Source organism: Microtus pennsylvanicus, chromosome 13, assembly GCF_037038515.1.
Source record: "Microtus pennsylvanicus isolate mMicPen1 chromosome 13, mMicPen1.hap1, whole genome shotgun sequence".
NCBI lineage: Eukaryota > Metazoa > Chordata > Mammalia > Rodentia > Cricetidae > Microtus > Microtus pennsylvanicus.
This window is the reverse complement of record NC_134591.1, coordinates 51143819-51168641: the sequence shown is the minus strand read 5'-3', so window position 1 is coordinate 51168641 and position 24823 is coordinate 51143819. Positions and strand designations below refer to the sequence as shown.

At 46.8% G+C, this 24823-nt stretch overlaps 1 pseudogene; it reads right to left on the bottom strand.

Annotated features, from left to right (window-relative positions):
- Nucleotides 1-22118: 22118 nt before the first annotated feature.
- On the bottom strand, nucleotides 22119-22636 carry LOC142833307 (small nuclear ribonucleoprotein F pseudogene; annotated as a pseudogene).
- Between the last annotated feature and the right edge of the window lie 2187 nt (nucleotides 22637-24823).

Genomic DNA, 24823 nt, shown 5'->3' with positions numbered 1-24823 from the left:
AAAGCATATGCATATTATTCTTTTTTTAAGAACTAAGCAGAATTTCTTTTTTAAAAATTAATTACAAATATACTATATATAGTGTGTGCATGTGGTGTGAGGGTACTTGTCCACAGAGATCATCAGATTCCCTGGAACTGTAGTTACTGGCAATTGTGAATCTTAGAAAGTAGCTGCTGGGCACTGAATGCGGATTCTCTGCAAGAACAATATGCAATCTTAATCCCTGGGCCATGTCTCTATGAACACATGCACACACAGGCATCAGACTTGGTAGGAAGCACTTTTAACTGCTAAGTCATCTCATCAGCACCTGTATATGCTCTTTTTTTAAACATTAATGTGTTTATTGTGTGCTGCTGGTATGTATGCCAGGTGCTTCTCGCTTGAGACTCTTCCTCTGCACCTGCTGGTGGAGCAGGAGCCTGGAGCTGCAGCAGGGGTTTTTTGTCCTGCCTGAGGCTCCTGTCTTCTACAACTGGTGCTCCTGGGAAGGGATTTTCTCTTCTTCACCAGGCATGTTTCTAGCGGGATGAACTGGGGAGGCACTGTCTACTGCAGACTGCTCAAGCCTGGGGCCCCTCAGGGACAGCAGCAGATGAAGCGGTGAATGCCCCACATCGTCCCTGGAGTGGCAGGAGGCGCTAGGTGTCCTCCCTTCTTATTTGCTTTTAAGGAATTTTTAAAATTTTTATATTCTGGGCCTGAATGTTTTTGTCTGTGTGTATGTACCCCACAGATGTGCCTGGTACCTCTGGAGATGAGAGAAGGCTATCCAATCCTATGCAAGTTGAGTTGCAGACGGTGGTGAGATGTCACGTGGGTGCTGGGAACACAGGTCTTCTTCCAGAGCAGCGAGTACTCTTAATTCTGAGTCATTTCTCCAGCTCCCTTCTTCAGCTTTGAAAGCCAGGAAGTCTGGATGAGCTTGGCAAGGATTGTGGGGAGAGTCACAGGGTCCTCACGGCCACATCTTTTCCCCTGACTTCATGAGTTCCTCTCAGTCTTTTTGAGGCCTCGTCACTGAGTAATTGAGTTTAGAGCTCTCTTGGAGAAGGACTTGCTAAGATGCGGCTCCAAGAAGTAGCAAAATTTTGGCTGCTAAGACCCCACCTAACCTCAGCTGTCTGCTATGTCTCCGCCCTCTAGCCAGTGCCCCAGAGCAAGGACAAGGACAGGGATATAGTAGAGCAGAGGAAGGACTTGAGAACCCACCCAACTACAAACAATCTTAGATAAACGACTGCTAAGGGGAGCGAAAGAAGTCACTGCCCTTAGAGCCTGTTAAACAGTCTCCGCGTAGCAGCTGAGGACTCACCAGTGGTAACGGGAGGGGGGTTCAATGCCACAGCTACACCAGTGGAAGGTAAGTCCTGTGACTGTCATAGAGAGCCACACTGTGAACATGTGCTTTGCCAAAACTGGTATCGCGTGCCCTTCCCACACTCCCCTCTATCCAGAGGTTTGTGCTCAACTGACATTTCTGTAGGATAGACTGTGAGGTACCTCTGCTGTCCCTCTACAAGCAACGTAAATCCAGCTGTTTGACATCACAATCTGGAAAAGGCCTTTCATCTTCAGACATGTCAACAACAGTCTTCTGTTTGGTCCAGAAAACAGGCCCTACCCAATAAAGACTGGAGGACTGTCTAGGGTCCCCTCCCGGGGAGTCTGAAGATGAATTAGAGTCCAGCCAATCTTACCAGAACCTCGTGGGTTTCAAAAATAAATTAAAACCAGGCATAAAACCAGGGCTGGAGAGGGGGCTCAGTGGTTAAGAGTACTGGTTGCTCTTCCAGAGGACCCAAGCTCCAGTCCCAGCACTCATATGGTGTGGTTCACAACTGTCTGAAATCCAGTTCTAGGGGATCCAACACCCTCTTCCGGTATCTGCATGTATGTGGTGCACAAACAGTTTGAAGCCAGCCTGGTCTACAGAGCAAGTCACAGGACAGCCAGGGCTACACAGTCTGTCTCAAAAAACAAAAATAAAGACAAATTAAGAAGAAAACAGACTAAAAACAAGAGTGAGACTGAGCTTCTTCCATGAAACACAACAACATGGTTGAGCAGTTAACATCCAGAAGGCACCCAGAATCCAGAGCAGTTCCTAAGTGCGCTCTGATGAAGGTATAGCATGGACTTCCAAGTGTTTGGCCTTCTCTGCCCCACTGAATGACAGGTGGTGGTCCATTGGTACTGTCACATACTATATGAGTATTTTCATAGAACCCATCTACCTGATTAACCAGAAGGACAAATCTTTGAATGGGGTTTATCCCATGATGCCCAGAGCTCACCAATGGGTCATCCGGCCCCTCAGTCCTCCAATCTGAGCTCCTGAATTCTGGTATTATAGGAATGTGCCATCAAGCCCAGGGCAGTCACCTTATTAATGTGAACCCAAAACATTCCTGCATTCTGTGACGCAGCACCAAAACGTCTTCCTAAGGATCAACTTGCTCCAGGTAGAGATAAGAAACCAGAATTTCTGAAGGTGTTAGGGTGGATGAAAGTGTCAAGGATAGGTGGGCCCCCCTCCAGCAGAGTTTTCAGAAGCCTCCAGGACGAGTCAGCAGCAGATAAGAAGCAAACAAACAAAAAAAAAAAAAAAAAAAAAAGAAGCATCAGCCAGAAAAAAGGCAGGTGGTGGAGACACAGGCCTTTAATTCCAGGACTCGGGAGGCGGAGCCAAAAAAACCCAAAACCAACCAACCAAACAAACAAACAAAAAAATCAGCTCACAGAAATTCCCCAGCCACCTGCAAAGGTCCCGTGGCAGCATCAAACGGACAGAAACTGTTTACAAGTTTCCCTACTTCTGCAGAGACAGATACCTGTGGTGTCTTTTTGTTTTGTTTTGTTTTTCAAGACAGGGTTTCTCTGTGGTTTTGGAGCCTGTCCTGGAACTAGCTCTTGTAGACCAGGCTGGTCTCGAACTCACAGAGATCTGCCTGCCTCTGCCTTCCAAGTGCTGGGATTAAAGGCGCTCGCCACCAGCGCCCGGCTCCCTGTGGTGTCTTTTAGTAACTTATGGTGGGCTCAGGGTCCTCCTCTTCAACCACTAAGTTTGACAGTTCTTCTCGAATTGGTCCAGCTTTCTCCTCAATTGGTACCATTCCATTCTGACTGGCACCCTGTAAACTCAGGCTTCTGAGCACAAGATGGTAGCAGAATTATTTTAGAATACAACTGGCAAAGAAGAGAAACTAGACTTCAGGGCCCAGCTCCCATCTCTGACTGGGCCACTACCCCAGACTCTCCTGCTGATTTGAGGAAGCCTGAATGAAGACCCCCGGGTCTGATCCCCAGCAGGCTCACTCCTGAGAGAGGGAAGACTGTCTTTCAAGACTTGCCAGGGACAACCTTAGCAGGGGCTCCCTGGACTGGGGCTTCTGCCAGGGACAGGAAGCTCACTCGAGCCCTCCTGCAGAACTTAAGCAGCAACTGCAGAAGCTGGGACACTTATTCCCCGCAGCCTCCGTGGCTCTGCACTCGGGCTGCCATGGTGACTTCACTCCTGCAGCCTCTCCCAGCCCTGAGGCCTGCCACCCCATGGGTGACCCGCAGACTTACTATGGAAGGGACTGTTTGTTGGCACCCCAAAGTCCTCCCAAAAGGGCTTTGCACTTTGACACTTCTCAGGTCTTGTAATGGCTCTCAGTAGGCTTCCTGCCTTTCTGAGTTTTAAAACTGTACCTCCTTTTTTTGGGGGGGGGGTTTCGAGACAGGGTTTCTCTGTAGCTTTGGTGCCGGTCCCGGAACTAGTTCTTGTAGACCAGGCTGGCCTCGAACTCCCAGAGATCCGTCTGCGTCTGCCTCTGCCTCCTGAGTGCTGGAATTAAAAGCGTGGCCCACCACCGCCCGGCTTAACCTGTACCTCTTAAGTCCCACATGGCAATCTGTTTTAGGTTGTTTTCTGTTTAAGATTGTAAGGGTTTTTTTTTTCTTCTTTTTTTGGTTTTTTTGAGACAGGGTTTCTCTGCAGCTTTGGTAGCCTGCTCTGGAACTAGCTCTTTTAGACCAGGTTGGCCTTAAACTCACAGATCTGCCTGCCTCTGCGGGCAATTAAAGGCAGGTGCTACCACCACCCAACCCTGGCTATTCATTTTCAATCCTGAGAGTATTTATTCTTCTGTATGGATATATGCATATGCGAATGCAGTTATTCTCCAAGTACAGAATAGGGAGCTGGGTCCCCAGAGCTGGAATTATAGGTAGTTATGACTTGCCCAGTGTCAGTGCTGAGAATCCAACTTGGATCGTCCGTACGAGGCTAACATGGGCTCGTAACTGCAGAGCCCCCTACCCTGGGGTTTACACCCTGGACTTATGCTGCTTGTTAGGTTAGCCGAGAGCCCTGGAAACTGTTGTGCGGTATCCAGCAGAGATACCTGCTCAGACCTGGGCCCTGTTACATTCTACACTGCTCTTAGTGAGTGACTCAAATCAGGGACTCGGCCTGCTTTAAAGAGGTGTGGATGGGGGAAGTAGAAAAACACAAGATCTCCTGGGTAAACTGGAAGCGTGGGGCCTTGGGAGAGGGTTTAAGGGGAGGGGAGAAGCAGGGAGGGGAGCAGAGAAAAATGTAGAGCTCAATAAAAATAAAAAAAAAGAGATGTAGATGGGGCTAAGGGCCATTAACTTTCCTGAACTGATACATAATTGGCCATATAGTTTAAGATGCAGGGCCCGGCCATTAATCCAATCACAATGAGAAGGAAAGGCCCAGCCAGTGTTGAGAGTGGAGCCAGGGGGACCAAAAGACAGAGACTGGTACCAGTCATCTAATTCCTGCTTTTGTCTCTTTCTCTGTTTGAGGCTTTCCTCTACCATGGCAAGATTTTCTCTAATTACTCATGATCGATTAGTGCAGAAACAAGTTTTTCCCAAAGCCATGCACAGTCACCTTATCTCTTGAGAAGGAAGTCTGAGCCTCTCTGCTTTTGTAGGACCATTTCTTTAAGGGAATCTAACTGTTGGAAACAAACATTTAATACCTCTAGGTCCCGATCAACCTGTCTACTTAGTTTAGAAAGCATCAGAAGAGGTGCATTTAGCCACCACACCCATCAAGTAGTCTCAGGGGCTCGGTAACGTTGATGTTGTCTGAACGAGTTAACCAACAAAGCAGAATAGCAGACATCAGAATAAGGGGGAGTTTAGGTTAAAAGTTTCAGTCCGTTCCAAGTCTTTAACGCTAATTCGGACTGCCCCCAGTCATACTGCAATTTGATGAGTTCCTGTTCCTATGTAATATAGAAAGCCGGTGTCAAGGTTTAATCAGCAACTGCAGCTGATTTCTGGCTGGGAATCATAAACTGTATCCCCAGGGTGCCTTCCTATGGTATATGTAGGGTCTGAATCCTAGGTTTTTCCTGTTTCCCAAAGATCAGAATCATTCTTTCTACTTTTTTTTGTTTGTTTGTTTTTTTGAGACAAGGTTTCTCTTTGGCTTTGGAGGAGCCTGTCCTGAAACTAGCTCTTATCAACCAGGCTGGCCTTGAACTCTGAGAGACCTGCCTTCCTCTGCCTCCCCAGTGCTGGTATGAAAGGCGTGAGCCACCACCTCATGGCTCTGTATTTCTATTTCAAGAGACTAACTCTCACATCTTTCTTCTCTCCATGAGAAGCAGACATTTAAAGTGGGCACCAGCAGGCAAAGGTCAAGATGAATGTGCGGTCTGGTCTGCAGTCACACTAGCTAATACCTTCCCTGTTTCTGTCTTCCTCCGTTTCCAGGCCAGGCTGAGGGTGGTGGGAGTTGGACCATGACCCTTTATGTTCATACCCCTGGGATAAAACACAAGATTCAGGAGGAGGTAGAGGGGCAGGGAGTGGAAGGGTCTGGGGCTCCAGTGAAACCTTAACATGAATGGGCCCGTAGCCTGGGAGACAGTCCCTGTGGCAGTGACGTCCGTGCCTACAGCTTTCTTGACCTGGTTATAGTGGATCCATGGTGTAATGCCCGCTGTCTTCACAGCCATAGGAGTGCGGAGAATCACCATGTAGGGTCTTTTCCAAGTTTGTTCCCGTGCCCCATTGACTATCAGCTTGAACAAGATGGGGTCACGGAGTCAAACAGCAGAATCTGAGTGGTCTCAGAGGTCCGCTGGGTTGCTCTGACCGTCCAGTGAACAGCATCTGTGGAGGACTGGAGAGCCTGCAGGGACTCAAGGAAGAAATGGCTCGGGAGATCTTCCAGCGGCTGCTCTCTGAGCCAGGGAAGCCATGGGGCAGAGCTTCCAAACATAGCATCACAGGAGAAAAATGCGCGCCCCCCACCACCACATGGGGTGCAACAGGCCCGAAGTTGGACTCTAAGGAGAGTTTTGAGTTTCTTTTACTGTTCTGTTTATTTTTTTCTACCTGCCGCCCAGAACTCTGACCTCTATAGGCACAATGAAGTTTCCAATATTTGTCTAAAGCTTTAGCCCATCGGACGGGCGGTGGTGGCGCACGCCTTTAATCCCAGCACTTGGGAGGCAGAGGCAGGCAGATCTCTGTGAGTTCGAGACCAGCCTGGTCTACAAGAGCTAGTTCCAGGACAGGCTCCAAAACCACAGAGAAACCCTGTCTAGAAAAAAACCAAAAAAGAAAAAAAAAGAAAAGAAAGAAAAAAGCTTTAGCCCATCAATTGAGAGATTTTGGCTATGAAAGCCAGGCCATTGTCGAACCTCATTTCTAGGGGGAGGCCAAATTAGGGGACCAGTTTCTGGAGGAGCTTTCAAGGTACTGTTCGAGTAATTCTGAAAGACCCCCAGTGCTGGGGAGACTCTCACTCAAGTCTCGGGATAACATGACACCCCCCCAGTAACTCATGAGAGACTGTCCTTGCTGCAATCACTTTAATTGATAAGATGAGGCTTTAATTGATGAGATGAGACTCATAACCCACGCAGGGGAAGAGTTCAACCCCCAGTGACCTAGAGAAGAGGTTTTTATAGGAAGAAACCACAGCCCAATAATAGGGGCAAGGAGGGTGTCACAGAAAGTCACAAGGGGGGCTGGAGAGATGGCTCAGTGGTTAAGAGCATTGCCTGCTTTTCCAAAGGTCCTGAGTTCAATTCCCAGCAACCACATGGTGGCTCACAACCATCTGAAATGAGGTCTGGTGCTCTCTTCTGGCCTTCAGGCATACACGCAGAAAGAATATTGTATACATAATAAATAAATAAATATTTAAAAAAAAAAGAAAGTCACAAGGGGACAACTCCCTGCCTCTCAAGATCACTCAAGGTCATAATCAGCTAGTTCTTGGCCGGGGGCCATGGTGGCGCACGCCTTCAATCCCAGCACTCGGGAGGCAGAGGCAGGCGGATCTCTGTGAGTTCGAGGCCAGCCTGGTCTACAAAGGGAGTTCCAGGACAGGCTCCAAAGCTACGGAGAAACCCTGTCTCGAAAAACCAAAAAAAAAAAAAAAATAGCTAGTTCCTAAAATCACAAGGGGGGAAACTCCCTGTTTCTCAAGATTATTCTCAAGATTACGACCTAACTTTATCTTCAGCTAGTTTCTGAAACACAGTCACTGAACTGGCTAATCCTAGATTTTTTTTATTTTATTTTTTATTTTTTTGGTTTTTTTGAGACAGGGTTTCTCTGTGGTTTTGGAGCCTGTCCTGGAACTAGCTCTTGTAGACCAGGCTGGTCTCGAACTCACAGAGATCCGCCTGCCTCTGCCTCCCGAGTGCTGGGATTAAAGGCGTGCGCCACCACCGTATGGCTTAATCCTAGATTTTTGATTCTTCTCTTCCTGCTTGGATTTTTGGCTGTTTTCTTCCTGCTGGCGAGGTCTGGATTTATCCAGGTCTTTCACTTCCAGTCCTGGTGGAGAACACTTCTAGAAACCTGGAAAAGGTATCTATAAGATGAGGCCGATCTCCATGAAGTCAGTTCCCCCAGAGTTCACTAAGGAGTTGCTCTCTCATTTACGCTCCTTCCTGGGGAAGGGCTCTCTGTTTTGAATTGACTTGAGCACAAACCTGACATCTGGCTGGGCCATCCCAGGCTGGTCAGTCTAGAAATCGGCATACCTTGGTCTGAGCAACTCAGAAAGCTTCGTGGACCCCAGAGTCCTGCCTGTTGTCTCTGGGAGAATGACCTTTCCCTCTGGTGTCCTCCACAACCCCTGGGTTTGAGCCCAGTTCTTTTCCATGGAGGGACTCTCAGGTAGTAGCACCAGGTAGGGCTACGTCATCATAATGTAAATAGGCCCCACTGGTCTCAAGGCCTTTTGTTGGGAAGCAAGGTCAGTGGCCCAGCAGTGGAGGACACCAAATAGCTTCTTGGGAGGCCAAGGTTTTTCTTTTTCTTTTCTTTTTTTTTTTCCAGAGAGGATTTCTGTGAGTAACAGCTCTGGCTGTTCTAAAACTCACTTTGAAGACCAGACTGCTCTCCAACTCACAGAGATCCGCAGGCCTCTGCTTCCTGAGTCCAGATCCTCAGGCTGAGAACTTCTACACTTGCTTCCCTTCCCCCAATCCCAAAAGCTTGAAGGGTATACCCTTGCTGAGCCAGGCTCCTCCCCCAAAAGGTGTGGCCAAAAACTAGGCACTAATAAAAGCCAATGCCAGCTCTATTCTGTGAGTTTCTTTCTCCCACTCCACCTTGAGCGTCTCTGTCGCTGTATCTCTGTGGGTACAGCCTGAGGTCTACGTCCTGATTCTGCTTCGGTGAGTCTGGGCCTCTCATCTCCTTGGGGAGGGTTGTCAGCTTGGGCTGGAAATTCTGAGGCTGGGTAGGTCAGAAACACTAGAAAGTCGGTGGCTCGGCTAATGGGAGTAGTAAGGCAGAAGCATTTGAAGAGCTCCTGTTGGGCCGGGCGGTGGTGGCACACGCCTTTAATCCCAGCACTCGGGAGGCAGAGGCAGGTGGATCTCTGTGAGTTCGAGACCAGCCTGGTCTACAGAGCTAGTTCCAGGACAGGCTCCAAAGCCACAGAGAAACCCTGTCTCGAAAAAAAACCAAAAAAAAAAAAAAAAAAAAAGAGCTCCTGTTATTTAGGGGCTCATTTGCTGAGCATCAGGGCCTGTCTTCACCGGACAAATGCGGCTTGTACAGGCGACAGATGCGTGCCTCGCCATGACTGCCTTTCTGAGCTGTGGCCATTGCCAAACCCTTAAGCAGGATGCAAGGGTGTATAAAATGCCAGGGCAGGTCGCTATCAGGATTAGACTGTGACCTGGGGACAGAGGCAGGCAGATCTCTGGTTTCTTTCTTTCCTTTCTTTTTTTCTTTTTTTTGAACAGATCTTGCCTCAAGTTTATTTGTAAAACCAGCATAAGGTCCGGAACATCCCAAATATTGTATAGATATTCACACCAGTCCATCTGTCTTCACATTGGCAGACTGAGACCTTTTTTTTATGAGGCCTTCACAGGGGCCTGGGCACCTTTGGGAGCCTGAGTTGCAGCTGAGGCTTCTGTCTTGGCTTGAACCTTGGGGCTTTGTTTTTTGGAGCCTACGACCCCTGGCCATGTAGCTTCTAATCTGCTTCCCAAGCTTGGGGTGAGCAATGAAAGCCAGGTGGGTGAGTTTGCAGCTGGGGCCCTTTGGCATCTTGGGCTTCCCCACCTGGGGCTTCTTCACTAGGGCCTTGATGGCCTTCGCACGTGCGCTCATGGCCTTTGCATGATTTGCCTGCGTCTTCAGGCCTCGCTGTGCTTCTTGGCAAAGCGCATGCTCCCGGGGAACTTGGGGGTTGACCCCCTTGAGATTGACCGGGGTTTTTTGATGCCGTTTCTGTGCCATTTTCGGGACTGGTTGTGTGTGGTATGGTTTTTGTATTTGGCCATGGCTGGACGGTAACCGGCGGCTCCAGAAGCACTTGCGACCGGAAGAGAAATAGAAAGTCCGGTGCAGCACGGGAAATAGGATTTTTTATTTTTTCTTTCTTTAAGAATTTCTTTGTGATGTATTCATTTATTTTTTTTAGTAAGTTTTTTTGAAAAAATATTTATGACATACACAATATTCTGCCTGCATGTATCCCTGTGGGCCAGAAGAGGGCACCAGATCTCATTACAGATGGTTGTGAGCCACCATGTGGTTGCTGGGAATTGAACTCAGGACCTCTGGAAGAGCAGCCAGTGCTCTTATCCTCTGAGCCATCTTGCCAGCCCGATGTATTTATTTTTTTAAGTGCAATGGTGTGAAGGTGTCAGATCACCCTGGAACTGGATTTACAGAAACTTATGAGCTGCCATGCGGGTTCTGGGAATTGAACTCAGGTCCTCTGGAAGAGCAGTCAGTGCTCTTAACGGCTGAGCCATCTCTTGCAGCCCCTAGATCTCTGATTTCAAGACCAACCTGATCTACATACGGAGTTTCAGCAATTATTTCAGTAATAATATTTTAAAATAAAACAAAACCTGCCATTGTGGCACACGCGCTTAATCCCAAACCTGGGGATCAAAACCAGCCTGATCCACACAAGAAATTCCGGGATAGGCAGGGCTATGTAGACAGGTACTGTTTCAAATAAATAAAAAATAAAAATAATTGGATTTTTTTGGGGGGGGCATGTGTGTGTGTGACAAGGTTTCTCTACATAGCCCTGGCTGTCCTGAAACTCACTATGACCAAACTAGCCTGGAACCTACAAGAAATCCACCTACCTCTGCCTCCCTTGTGCTGACATCAAAGGCCACTTTAACCATGCCTGGCCTATAAAATAATTGCTACAATGGTGCTGTACGGGGACCAGAAGGATAGAGACCAGAGTGGGACCAGGCTGGCTTCAAACTCAAAGCCACCTGGCTCTGTGTTCCTAGGGCTGGGATTTAAAGGCGTGTGCCAGAACCTCCCAGTGATCTTTTTTGCAGGTATTCATCCAGATCTAGAAAGCTCCATTTTGGAGGAAATAGCTAGGGGAACTTCAACCTAGCTGTCTGGGAAGAAGGAAGGTAAGCATTTATTATCGGGATAGCAAGTATATTAATATGCTCTTCCAGGATTATATTATAATTATTTTTATCTTTTGATTTTAGTTTATGTATATCTGTCTGTTTCAGAGTATGGGACTGAGAGTAACTGGCTCTGGCACCCAGAAGACTGTTAGGTTTCTGTGTAAGCCTTGGCTGTTCTAGAAATCAACTACCATAGACCAGGCTGACCTCAACTCAGATAGGCCTGCTTCAGCCTCCCAGGTGCTGGAATTAAAGCAAGCGCCACCATGCCTGGCTATTTTATTTATTTGCTTGTTGTTTGTTTGGTTAGTTAGTTGGTTTTCTAAACAAGGTTTCTCTGTAGCTTTGGAGCCTGTCCTGGAACTCGTTCTGTAGACCAGGCTGGCCTCAAACTGAGACATCCACCTGCCTCTGCCTCTGCCTCCCATGTGCTGGGATTAAAGGCCTGTGTTGGGTTTTGAGTCTTCCTATGTAGCTCTGCTTGACCTCATCCTAGACAAGAACTTCTCACTCCCCTCCCCCACCCCTCAGGCAAACTCTGTTCTCCTGTGTTGTGTGGCTCTGGAGAGGACCTCAAGGAAGCCAGGTCTCAGTGTTGTCCCTTTGGGACTGCTGTCTTGTCCTACACACAATGTCCTTGCTACCTACCCACGATGCGGAAAGCCAGAGCGTTCCCTTTCATTGGTCATGATCATGCCTTCCAATTACCCATTCATCAGATGATGGACAGACTCCTAGATAGAGTTCGAGTTTGGGTTACCATAATATGTACAAATGGGAACATAAAGGTACAAATTCTCTTGGGTATAGACCCAGAAGTGGATTGCAGGGTTATACAGTAAATCGATTTTCTGTTTGTTGTCTTATCTTCTACAGCCCTTGGTGCCCTTTTACATTTCTTGTGGTCTGCGAGAATTCTGGTTCTATAGCTCAACAGTATTACTGCTTGGCTGATGGGGTTTGTTTTAAAACCATCTCAATGGTCTCATTTTGTTTTTCTAGGTTGATATCAGGCATTTTTGTTGTTGTTGTTATCCATTTGTATCTTCAGTGACAGGTTTTGGGGTCCTTGAACTCTTTGTGTATGAGCTGGAGATTGAATCCAGAGCTCTGTGCTAGGGAAGGGCTCTCAACAAGGGTTCTGTTCCATTCCCAGCCTCCCACCCATCTTTGAAGTGCTGGGGCTTGAACACAGGGCTCCACTTATGACTTAGGCAGTGTTGTCTTGCCACTGGGCCACATTCTCCAACCTTTAGTTATGTTATTATTATTACTATTATTTTGTTTGGTTTGTTTTTTTTTTTTTCGAGACAGGGTTTTTCTGTGTAGTCCTGGCAGTTCTGGAACTTACTATGTTGGCCAGGCTGGTCTTGAACTCAGATTTGCATATCTCTGGCTCCCAAATGCTGGGACAAAAGGAATGGGAGATCACCATCTGGCTATATTAATTTTTTTAACACAATCTTTTACTTTTTCCCTTTTTATCTTTTTGGTTTTTTGATTTTTTTTTCTTTTCAACACTGAGTTTCTTTGTAGCTTTGGAGCCTATCCTGAAGCTAGCTCTTGTAGCCCAGGCTGGCCCTGAACTCACAGAGATCCGGCCTGACTCTACCTCCCAATTAAAGGCATGGGTCACCACTGCCTGGCCTTTGGTTTTTTTTTTTTTTTTGGTTTTTCAAGACATGGTTTCTCTGTATCTCTTTGACTGTCCTGGAACTCACTCTGTAGACCAGGCTAGCCTCAGAGAGATCTGCCTGCCTCTGCCCTCTGAGTGCTGAGATTAAAGGTGTGAACAACCATCACCCCGCTCATTTTATTTTGAAATTTTTTTATTTTGTTTTTCAAGACGGGATATCTTTAACCCTGGGTATTCTGGAACTAGCTCTGTAGACCACCTTGATCTCAAATCCAGGGATTACCTTCGCTTGGGTGTGCGCCACCACTGCCTGGCTATTTTATTCATCACTGAGAAATAAAATTTTTCTTTTCTCTCTCTCTCTCTTTTTTTTTTTTTTTTTGGTTGTTGGAGACGTATTTTCTGTAGCTTTGGAACCTGTCCAGGAACTAGTTGTTGTAGCCCAGGCTGGCCTTGAACACAGAGATCCACTTGCCTCCCTCTCCCCAGTGCTGGGATTAAAGGCATGTACCACCATGACCCAACTTATTTTTTTTTTTCACATTTGATCAAAGTACCTTATAAAAAAGAACAAATGTCATAATGGAGACATTTCATACATCAAATGTAAGCTAATATAAAAAGTGCATTTTAAAAAGGGCTTGCTTCTTTCTGAGGGACATTCTAAGAACAACCCTGAGCTGACACTTGAATAATCTCTAGAAATTTTTGTTTTTTGTTTTGTTTTTTGTTTTTTTGAGACAGGGTTTCTCTGTAGCTTTGGTGCCTGTCCCAGAACTATTGTAGACCAGGCTGGCCTCGAACTCCCAGAAATCCACCTGCCTCTGCCTCCCGAGTGCTGGGATTAAAGGCGTGCGCCACCACCGCCCGGCTGTTTTTTGTTTTTTTGAGACAGGGTTTCTCTGTAGCTTTGGTGCCTGTCCCAGAACTAACTATTGTAGACCAGGCTGGCCTCGAACTCCCAGAAATCCGCCTACCTCTGCCTCCCAAGTGCTGGGATTAAAGGCGTGCTCCACCACCGCCCAGCCATCTCTAGAAATTTGAGGTTGAAACTCTTACAGACTTCAGCTGCATTGCAGCAAAGTTCTTTTGGAAACTACTTGAAACTTTATAACAAGGTACGAATTGCCCCCTTGCTTTCCACCCGTTAGCATTATGTACCCTGGTTATCTTAGCCTTTTCTTGGACTTTGTTGAGATAATAAAATGTTTGTGGCTGAGCTCCCTGTCTTCACCTCGCAGCACTCACAAATCTTCCCACACTGCTGTTGCCAGCTGCTGTAATTCACATCACGACCATGTATGCATACAGATGTGTCCCCATGAATATCTATCTGACACAGCTCTATAAATACAGCGCTCCCACGTGGCCGAATCCAGCCAGCTCACTAAAGTTGGTGTAAGGTGGCCCACTGCAGATACCTGTCCCCTGCAGCTCCCATGACCAGCATCCTTTCTGTTGTCCTCTCAACCTGTCAGAAGGACCTGGGGACTGGGGCTAAGGACTTCAGTAATGAAGACCCAGGTCTGAGGTCACTCTTTTGAGCCAGCTAAGGCAGCAGTTAGAGTTTGGAGTTCTAGAACAGTCTGGCCTGTTAGTCATTTTTCCCCAGTAAGACAGAAACGTTTGAAAATTTCATAAAGGAAAAAGTGTCAGTCAAATAAATAGTTTGCATGAAAACCTGTTTTTGTTTCTTTCGGGGTCTTTTTGAGACAGGGCTTCCCTAAACAGTTACCTAGGAAGGCCTCAAGCTCTATCTGTCTTCCTCAGCTATTCCAGCGCTGGGGACTCAGGAGTGGGTCACACCTTGCTAAAACTCTTGAGTTATGATTTAGTATGAGACTCGAGGGACCTGAGCCTACTTCATGTTGTTTCTTTCCTGAGACAGACTCATCCCCTGGTTTCTGCTTAAGGGAGATTCAGGCTAGCAGCCCCTCCTGGTGTGTCGTGCCCCCTCTCCTGTCCCCAGCTCTCTGGAGTGCTGGGATTACATTGAGACACCTTTTCTGATTCTGGTTCTACTTCTGACTTCCTCTCTGGATCAACAGGATAGCTAAGCAAACTCCACATCCCTCATCAGACAGGAACAATACTGCTATATTTTATGCTTTGCAGGAAGATTTAAGTTCTATGGAAACGAAAAATGCTAGTAACATAGTGTGAGTATTTGCTTTTCAAGCACCTTTTTTTTTTTTTGTTTTTGTTTTTCGAGACGGGGTTTCTCTGTGGCTTTGGAGCCTGTCCTGGAACTAGCTCTGTAGACCAGGCTGGTCTCGAACTGACAGAGATCCGCCTGCCTCTTTTCAGGCACTTTTGTAGCTTAACTGGACCCTTTGTGTCTAGTGCTGTGTGGTAATAGATGCTCTTCTCGCCCATCCTGGCGTGCTGCAGGGCGGGAGTCATCCTGATTCCTGCAGACTTCTCCACACTAATTCAGTTCATGGAACTTTGGTCTGAAGGTGATCGCCATCCTATCTGCCTATCTGCCACTTCTTGTGGTTCCTTCTGGGGAAGGAAAGGGTCACCAGGAGCCAGGCGGTGGTGGCACATGCCTTTAATCCCAGCACTCAGGAGGCAGAGGCAGGCGGATCTCGGAGTTCGAGGCCAGCCTGGTCTACAAGAGCTAGTTCCAGGACAGGAACCAAAAACTACGGAGAAACCCTGTCTCCAAAATCCAAAAAAAAAAAAAAAAGGTCACCATGGAAGCCAAATGGTAAAGGATGCAGAGGGCAGTTGGCCTTGTTCTCCCCCTGCCAGGAGGCACGGCTGAATACCCACTTGGACTCTTTGTTTCATCTCCCAAGTCCGTGCAGTTCCAATACAAGAGCACGTCCTGATTTGTCTCTGCACACCTCACGGCTGCCATGGCCCTGGGACCGTGGAAGTTCTGTCTCCATGAAGGGCATCCAGATGCTCTTTGGAGCAGTAATTAGGTCAGGTATGGTTTTGGCCAAATACTGGAAACGAGGAATCTGCTCCATCCCCTTCCTCACCCAGCCATATGGCGGGCAGCACATCCTTGTCTCCATTCCGGGGAACAATCACTGCCTTGCTAGGGAACAGCGTGAAGGCAGACACTGGAGAACCCTGGCCAGCCTAGACCCTATCTGATTGTTGGTTTACTTATTTATTTTGGATTTTCACATTGGGGTTTCCCTGTGTTTTTTCCTGGAAACATAGAAGACCAGGCTGGCCTCTAACTCAGTGATCTGCCTGCCTCTCCTAGCTTGATGGGATTAAAGGCAAGTGACACCATGTCTGGCTATTCATTTTTGAAACACAATCTTCTTTGGATTTATTTGTTTCTTTCTCTGTAGTCCTGATTGTGCTGGAATTTGCTCTGTAGACCAGGCTGGCCTCGAGCTCACAGAGATCCACCTGTCTTTGCCTCCCAAGAGCTGGGATTAAAGGCCTTCGCCACCACCACCACCACCTGAGTAGAATCAATTTTTATTTCAGCTGACTTTCCTCTGCTACCTCTGCTCTCATCTTCTTCCCTTCTTCTTTGCCACCTTTGAGTTTATTTTATTCTGGGAATCACCTATGTTGTGAATAAAGTCAGCTTGCGGGTTTGTCAAGTTCCAGTCCTTAAATGCATCTGTAGCTCTGCTTAGGCGTCTGCCACTGCACGGAGCTGTTTTCTCCTTACAAAGAGTAATGGCTGTGACGCCCACCTCCTGTGCTCATTGGTAGAAAAGTTTTAACCCCCTCGAGTTGATTTCATCGTTTCCCCATATCTCTCTGAAACTGTCTGGCCTTTGCAAGTTTCAGCTTAGACCTGCTGGGATTTGTGGACACTCTTGCTTCCTTTAGCTTTCCACCATTGTTTGGAAGATGGCAGCAGCATAGGTTCATGCTCCAGAGGTGTCACTGTGTGTGTGTGAGGCTGCAGTGGGCAGGTTGTCAATTCCAGAGTCGTGGAGGGCATTTGAGAGGCAACAGCGCCCTTTTGGAAAGAACCGGTGGTTGGATGGACTGACATGCCGCTGGTCAGGACCGAAGAATGGGGTCAGGACTGGGGTCTGAGCCGGGACTGATTGGCCTTTTCACTTTTCTTATTAGGTCCTCAAGACTCAGCCTAGTTCTACAAAGAGCTTGACTCCATCCTCCAACATCTGAGGAACTTAGTTTCTCTGAATCTGCCTGCCACATAAGGACCAGGCAAGAACCCCAGCTCAGCTTCAGCCCTGTGCACCACTCGCTCCCCCATAAAGGACAGCCATGAGCTTCAGTGGCCATCAAATCCAACTGGAAGATTGTCCAATCACTTCCGGGGGTGACCGAACCTCCTGTTGTAGTCAGACAATGATCCCCAATGCTGACCAGACTTGTCATGAGCATAAGGAGATGGCCCTCAGTGGTGACCAGCCTCTCTGTAGGAGTCAGATGAGAAGCCCCATTGGTGAGTTACTCAGTTATGGGGCTCAGACAATGTCCCCTAATACAAGCCAGACTTTCTATGAGGGTCAGATGACTTCAACCAGTGATTCAATGGATAGGGTTGAGACGACACTCCCCATTGGTAACCAGACCATCTTTGGGGGTCAGATGACTCCAACCAGTGACCTTACAAATGGGGTTCAGATGACATCTACTGGTAACCAGACTTCTCCTGGGGGTGAGATGACACCAACCAATGACCCAATGGATGTAGTTGAGGCGACATTCCCCATTGGTAACCAGACTTTCTTTGGGGGTCAGAAGACAAACCCCAGTGGTCACCAGACTCCCTATAGGACTCAGATGATGCCCTGTGAGGGTAACCAGGCTCTGTATAGAAGTCAGAATATAACACCCAGTGTTGACCAGGCTCAGATGGCCACCCTACATGGAGACCAGACCTTACATGGTTCGCAGATGACAAACCCCAGAGGTGACCAGACCTATGACCCTCAGATGACAAACCCCAGAGGTGGCCTGACCCATTATACAGGACAGGTGATGTCCCTGGTTACCCTTATGGGTAGCTGGCTGCACTTTCAAGACAGATCCCCATCTATTTCAAATTCTCACCTGGCGCAAGAACAGCTTCCAGAATGTTCTTCAAGCTTTCCTTCAACAGCAAGAAATCTCTCAGTCATGAAAGAAGAGGACCTCATGACTTGGGCCTCTGAGTTGAAGAAAAGGAACAATTGGAAGACGTACAAGTGCAAACAATGTGGACAGCTATTCATAAGAACTTCCCACCTCCGATGGCATATTCGCAAACACACTGGTAGGTGAGGGTCTGTGTGAATGGGGGCAGGGGAGTGGCTACAACTGTGTGCTTTTATATAGAGCTTTGATATTATTTGAGATTATTGTCACTTTCTGGAAGTCTGGGACCCCAGGAGACCCTGGGGAAGGTTACCAAGTTTGAGGGTGGATAAACAGGTTTTATTGGTAGCTCAGGTCCGAGGCCAGAAGACTGGGCTCTGTGGCGTCCCTTGTACTACATGGCGGGATGAGTGGGATATTAATTTGGTCCTTTGTAGAGGCTCATGGGCTTGTTCTTTTTTATTTTTTTTATCCCCCCAAGATATGAGGTCACACCATGCTGTCCACACGAGTTCTTACCTCTTTGCTGTGTTTCTTCTCCTTCAAAGGTTTCCTCTTGTCTTTCCAAATCAACTCTCTCCCGCAGTTTTTTATTTGTTTGGTTTTTGGTTTTTGAGAGTCATTTTTTTTTTTTTTACATGGTTAGCCTTGTCCTTGATTACCGTCGGGTCCCCTGAGCCTCCTTTCTCTGAGTGTAACAAACCCCTCTTTCTCTCTGCTTCAGGGGAGAAGCCCTACAAATGCACCAGACCTGGGTGCCAGTTGGAATTCGCCCGCTTCGCTGAGCTCAGCCAACACATGAAAATGCACTGTGAGATGCACTCCTCTAGTTGAGCAGTATGGAACAAGGACTATTCATGGTCGGATAACATAAGGCAGAATCAAAGAAGGCACCACCCGGCATCGTAACCCATCAGTCCCCCAGGAAGTGTGCAAAGCTGTTAATACCTGTTCTATCTACAAGGACTCAGCACTAAAAAAATAAATTTCTTCTGATTAGACATTGAGATCAGTGGTGCTGGCACAAGGACTTTAAATTCAGCACATAGGAGGCAGAGCAACTCTAAGTTTGAGGCTAACCTGGTGATGTAATAACTAACCCTCTCTCAGAAGAAAATAATTATTATCAATGAATAATTTGCTTTAATTATTAAAATGTGGGAAATATACAACCCTTTAAAACTTGCTCTGTAGATCAGGCTGGCCTTGAACTCACAAATGCTGCCTGCTTCTGCCTTTCTAGTGCTGTGGTTAAAGGCATGCACCACCACATGGGTCTTTCAGAAAAGCAAACAGACCTTCTTGTGGACACTGTATTCTGCCTAAGAGCTATCAGTTGGCACATTTTACTCAGATAATATATGGACTCAGATAATTGCTTATAAAAAAAATTGTCACCCAAGTAGCAAGTCTTTGTGTTCCTTTAACCTCAGTTCTGTGGAGAGGCCTAAGAGACAAGAGAAGTGCTGGATGCCAGTCTATCTTAAAGAAAAACCTGCTGCAGGTCCAGAGAGAGACCTGGCTGCAAAGAAAAGGCAGATCATGATGAAGGACACCAGTGTCAACCCAGGCAAGGATTCACACTCACACACAAGATTATCAAGCGGGCCAGACATGGTTTCCCCTGACTTAATGCCAGGCTGCTCTCTTGCTCTCCATTCATTGTTCCAGTGGGTGTTGGGAACTGATGCTGCTTCTTTGGGCCCTTCTTTAATTTTATTTATTAGCTTTCTTTTGTATGTTTTTTGTTGGTTTTGCTGTCAGTTGATGGCATGGAATGGGTAGGAAGGACTCAGTTTTATTTAGGGGCTGGCCACTGGCAGTCTGACCAGGCAGGCTACAGGGAGTATATAGGCAACACAGAATGGACTTGATATTCTTTTATATTTTCCTTGTTTTTTTTGGGGGGAGGTTAGAGGGCGTCACAAGGGTGGGGCCATGAACCTGGGAGGTCTGAGAAGTGATGTGACTGGGGTGCATTATGGGAAATTCCCAAGTAAGAAAAAGTTTAAGGTCCTGTGTGATTTTATTCACCCCAAAGGGTGCTTTGAAAAGTATTTTTCACTCAGACCTTCAAGAGGAAGACTGTAGATCTCGCATACCATGGTTGCTGTGTGCAACTTTATTTATTTATTTATTTGTTTGTTTGTTTGTTTATTTTATTTATTATGTGTACAACATTCTGCTTCCCACACACCAGAAGTGGGCGCCAGATCTCATAGATGGTTGTGAGCCATCATGTGGTTGCTGGGAATTGAACTCAGGACCTCTGGAAGAGCAGTCAGTGCTCTTAACCTCTGAGCCATCTCTCCATCCCTGTGTGCAACTTTTGAGTTGAATCTTGACCAACCCACGGTCATCAGGGAACCACCGTGGTTGGACCCTTGGGGGACCACGTGGCATTATTTTCTTCTCTTTAAAGCATGAAATATAGTCTATTGTGAGTACAAAAAAAATTTAACATTTTGGGGTTGGAGAGGTGGCTCAGTGGTTAAGAGCACTGACTGCTCTTTCAGAGGACCAGGGTTCGATTCCCAGCACCCGCATGGCCGTTCCAGGGAACCTGTTGCTTTCACTTACACACATGCTGGCAAAAACCAATGCACATAAACTAAATTAAAAAATGAACATCTATAAAATCCCATCAGCCAGGATTAGGCAATCTGGTGTGGAGATGGCCTTCCAGGACAGCAGCCTTGGACTTAGTGCCATGCAGTTAAGTAAGGGGGAAAACGAAGTACAATCTCCAGTGTTCTTTCTCCATAAAAGCCAAATGAGGCAGAGAAGAGAAAGCCTATCACTGTTCCTGAATAAAATGAAAAAAGGGACTGGGCGGTGGTGGCGCACGCCTTTAATCCCAGCACTTGGGAGGCAGAGGCAGGTGGATCTCTGTGAGTTTGAGGCCGGCCTGGTCTACAAGAACTAGTTCCAGAACAGTCTCAAAAGCTACAGAGAAACCCTGTCTTGAAGAACCAAAATAATAATAATAATTAATAAATAAATAAAATTTTAAAAAAAAGTGGGGGCTGGAGAGATGGCTCAGTGGTTAAGAGCACTGGCTGTTCTTCCAAAGGTCATGAATTCAATTCTCAGCAGCTACATGGTGGCTCACAACCAACTGTAATGAGATCTGATGTCTTTTTCCAGCCTGCAGGCCTACATGCAGGCGGACCATAAGTAAGTCTTTTAAAAAAAGAAAGAAACAGGGTATATGGTAGAAGTCGGGAAAACTGAGTCAGGTGGTGGAGTATGGAGAAGAGATACCCTGACCATGCGAGGTATCTCTTGATATCTTACCTTCTGTCAAAAGAGTATCTCCTAGAAGAAAGTTCTGCCTCCAAAAGATACAGCCGGGCTATCTCTCAGATTGGCAGCAAAGATTCTCAGAAGTATGAGCAAAAAGCAAGACCAAGGATTAGCCCAACACTAAGATCCTGTAATTATTCAATTAAGCAGTTCCGTTCCCCCTTTCCATGTTCATATCTGATGACCCTGGGAACCAAAAGGGATACTGCAGTCTTTATTGCCTGGGCTCGGAGAGACAAGCATCCTCTTGCCTTCCCAGTCACCCTGGAATTCGCCTCTCCTGCTTGTGAAGAAACCTGGAGGGGTCCACTGTCTGGGATCTGAAAGATGCATTCTTCAGCCTCCCATTGGCAGAGGGGAGTCAACCCATCTTTGCTTTAAAAGGACAGGCCTGGTGAGGGTTACAGCAGGCAACATTCCTGGACCAGGTTGCCCCAGAATTTAAAAATTCTCCAACCCTGTTTGAGAAGACACTAACAGCTAATCCCCTGCCCCTCCTTCAGAGGTTCCCAGGGAAAATCAACTATAAAAGAGTCACGGCTGCCAGGCCTACAGTCCTCGGGCTACAGCATGTCAGCTAAGAAAGCTGTGGTGACTACTACTAGTCACCACAACAAAACCAAGTTAACTACAGGTCAGGCTCTTTTATTCACAACACCCAAGATGCAGATGAGGCTCTCTTTCGGGCAACACCAGAACACTTGCTAATGCCGTGTTACCGGTACAAGCTTTTACTCCTGGGCCATCCATGAGTCCAATTTGAGACACCCACCACCATCAATTCTGCTACCCTCTTTGCCTGATGACAACCTGCTCATCCATGACTGTCGTAAGATGAAAGATGGAACCAGGTGTGCAGGAGCTATGATTTGGGCTAAAGACTCCAGTCCAGAGAGCAGAACTGACCAGCCTGACCAAGACTCTCAGACAGGGCGAAGGAAAGTCCACTACCGAACACAGAGACAGTCGCTATGCTTTAACTACAATACATGTTCACAGTATGAACGATAGAGAGAGGGCTCTTCATCACTGCGGGGGAAAGGATATTAAAAACAAAGAAAAACGCCAGGCGATGGTGGCCTACACATTTAACCCCCACTCCACCCTCTACCCGTTTTCATTTTATTCGGGGACAATGAGAGGCTTCCTCCTCTCTGCCTCATTTGGTTTCTTTCTTTTTTCCTTCTGAAAAAGCACCCAGATCTTTGTGGTATAGAAATACCCTCGAGAAGCTATTCTCTCATTTCCCCATCTTCCTCCTCCTCAATGCCTCGGATATAAAGGACATTATTACACCTTATTAGAACTTGACCCAGATGTCCAGACAATGCACCATCTATGTATTCTGTAATTGCAAGCTGCATGTTCACGTGGCCATCTACAGAGACCAGGGAGCCCTGATGTTCCATTCCCCACTTGAGTTTCACCATCACTGGTTTTCCTGTCAGTTCATTGAGAAAAGGTTCTGGATTGAGGGGTAAATGAATCGTGAAATAGATCACACAGGACCTTAAACAAACCTTTTCTTACTTGAGAATTTCCCATAATGCACCCCAGTCACATCACTTCTCAGACCTCCCAGGTTCACGCCCCCACCCTTGTGACACCCCCCCCCCAAAAAAAACAAGGAAAAAATAAAATACCAAGTCCATTCTGTGTTGCCTATATACTCCCTGTAGCCTGCCTGGTCAGACTGCCAGTGGCCAGCCCCTAAAAGAAAACTGAGTCCTTCCCACCCATGCCATGCCATCAATTGACAAAAAAAAAAACCAACAAAAAACATACAAAAGAAAGCTAATAAATAAAATTAAAGAAGGGCCCAAAGAAGCAGCATCAGTTCCCAACACCCGCTGGAAAAATGAATGGAGAGCAAGTGAGCAGCCAGGGGCCACCATGTCTGGCCCACTTGATAATCTTTATTATTTATTTGTTTGTTTGTTTAAGATTTCTGCCTCCTCCCCGCCACTGCCTCCCATTTCCCTCCCCGTCCCCCAATCAAGTCTCCCTCGTCAGCCCGAAGAGCAATCAGGGTTCCCTGCCCTGTGGGAAGTCCAAGGACCACCCACCTCCATCCAGGTCTAGTAAGGTGAGCATCTAAACTGCCTAGTCTCCCACAAAGTTAGTACGTGTAGTAGGATCAAAAACCAGTGTCATTGTTCTTGAGTTCTCAGTAGCCCTCATTGTCCACTGTGTTCAGCGAGTCCGATTTTATCCCAGGCTTTTTCAGACCCAGGCCAGCTGGCCTTGGTGAGTTCCCGATAGATCATCCCCATTGTCTCAGTGTGTGGGTGCACCCTTGTGGTCCTGAGTTCCTTGCTCATGCTCTCTCTCCTTCTGCTCCTGATTTGGACCTTGGGATCCACTTGATAATCTTGTGTGTGAACGTGAATCTGTGCCTGGTGTTGACACTGTCTTTGCGGCCAGGTCTCCCTCTGGACCTGCAGCAGGTTTTTTTTTATTGGTTTTTTTTTTTTTTTTTGGTTTTTCGAGACAGGGTTTCTCTGTGGTTTTGGAGCCTGTCCTGGAACTATCTCTTGTAGACCAGGCTGGTCTTGAACTCACAGAGATCCGCCTGCCTCTGCCTCCCGAGTGCTGGGATTAAAGGCGTGCACCACCACCGCCCGGCTGATAATTTATTTTTTCATTAGCAATTTTGTTTAAACAAATTTCACACATTATCTGAGTAAAAAATGTCAACTGTATGCTCTCAGGCAGAATGGACACGAGAAGTGTACATGAGAAGGAACTTTTGCTTTTCTCAAGACCTATGTAAGAGTTTTCAGGAATAGCAACATGGCCCAGTAGCTAAAAATAGACAAACACTATAACCTTGACTTTGATCTCCAGAGCCCACCAAAAAGAGCAAGAGAATCAACTCCATAAATAGAATCAACAGCATCATGAATTTTAATGTGTTGTATATTTTCTACATTTTTTTTTGTTTTGAGACAGGTTTTCTCTGTAGCTTTGGTGCCGGTCCTGGAACTAGCTCTTGTAGACCAGGCTGGCCTCTAACTCAGAGATCTGCCTGCCTCTGAGTCCCAAGTGCTGGGATTAAAGGCGTGCGCCACCACCGCCCGCTTTTTTTTTTTGGTATTTTCTACATTTTAATAATTAAAGTGAACTATTATTCATAGACAATAAGTAGTTAATTTTTTTTCTAAGAAAGGGTTACTATATAATCCAGGCTATTCTCAAACTTAGAGCTGGTCTGCCTCCTATGTGCTCCTTCTGGCTACACTTAACTCTCAAACAACGTCTTCACAGAGAAGAAATTTCCTTTATCTTTTTGGCGCTGAGAGTCCTTGTAGAGCATGTTTTAACAGCTCCACACGCTCCCCGGGGGACTGATGGGTAAATAGTTCTGGGTGGTGCTTTCTTTGATGCTGCCTTAGGTTGTCCGACCGTGAATAGTCCCTGTTGCACACTGCACATCTGAAGGACCGCCCCCCAATGTGCTTTCTCATGTGTCGGCTGAGCTCATCTGAGCGGGTGAATTTCCACGGGCATCGAGGCACGGTGCATTTGTAGGGCTTCTCCCCTGAAGCAGAAAGAGAGGTTTGTTACACTCAGAGAAAGGAGGCTCAAGGGACCCGACGGTAATCAAGGACAAGGCTAACCAAGATGGAGAAGACTGAAATATGAAAATGAACAGCTGCCTGGGGGTGATGGCGGCACACAACTTAAAGTCCAGTACTCGGGATGCAGACAGGTAGACTCCTGTGCACTTTAAGCTACTCTGGTCTACAGAGTAAGTTCAGGAAGGGTCTAAGGCTACAGAGAAAACCCTTCTCTACAAGATCTCCTGAGTAAATTAGGAGCATGAGGACCAGGGGAGAGAGTTGAAAGGGAGGGGAGCAGAGAAAAATGTATAGCTCAATAAAATCAATAAAAACATGTAAAAAAAAAAAACTCTCAAAAACCAAGAAAAACAAAC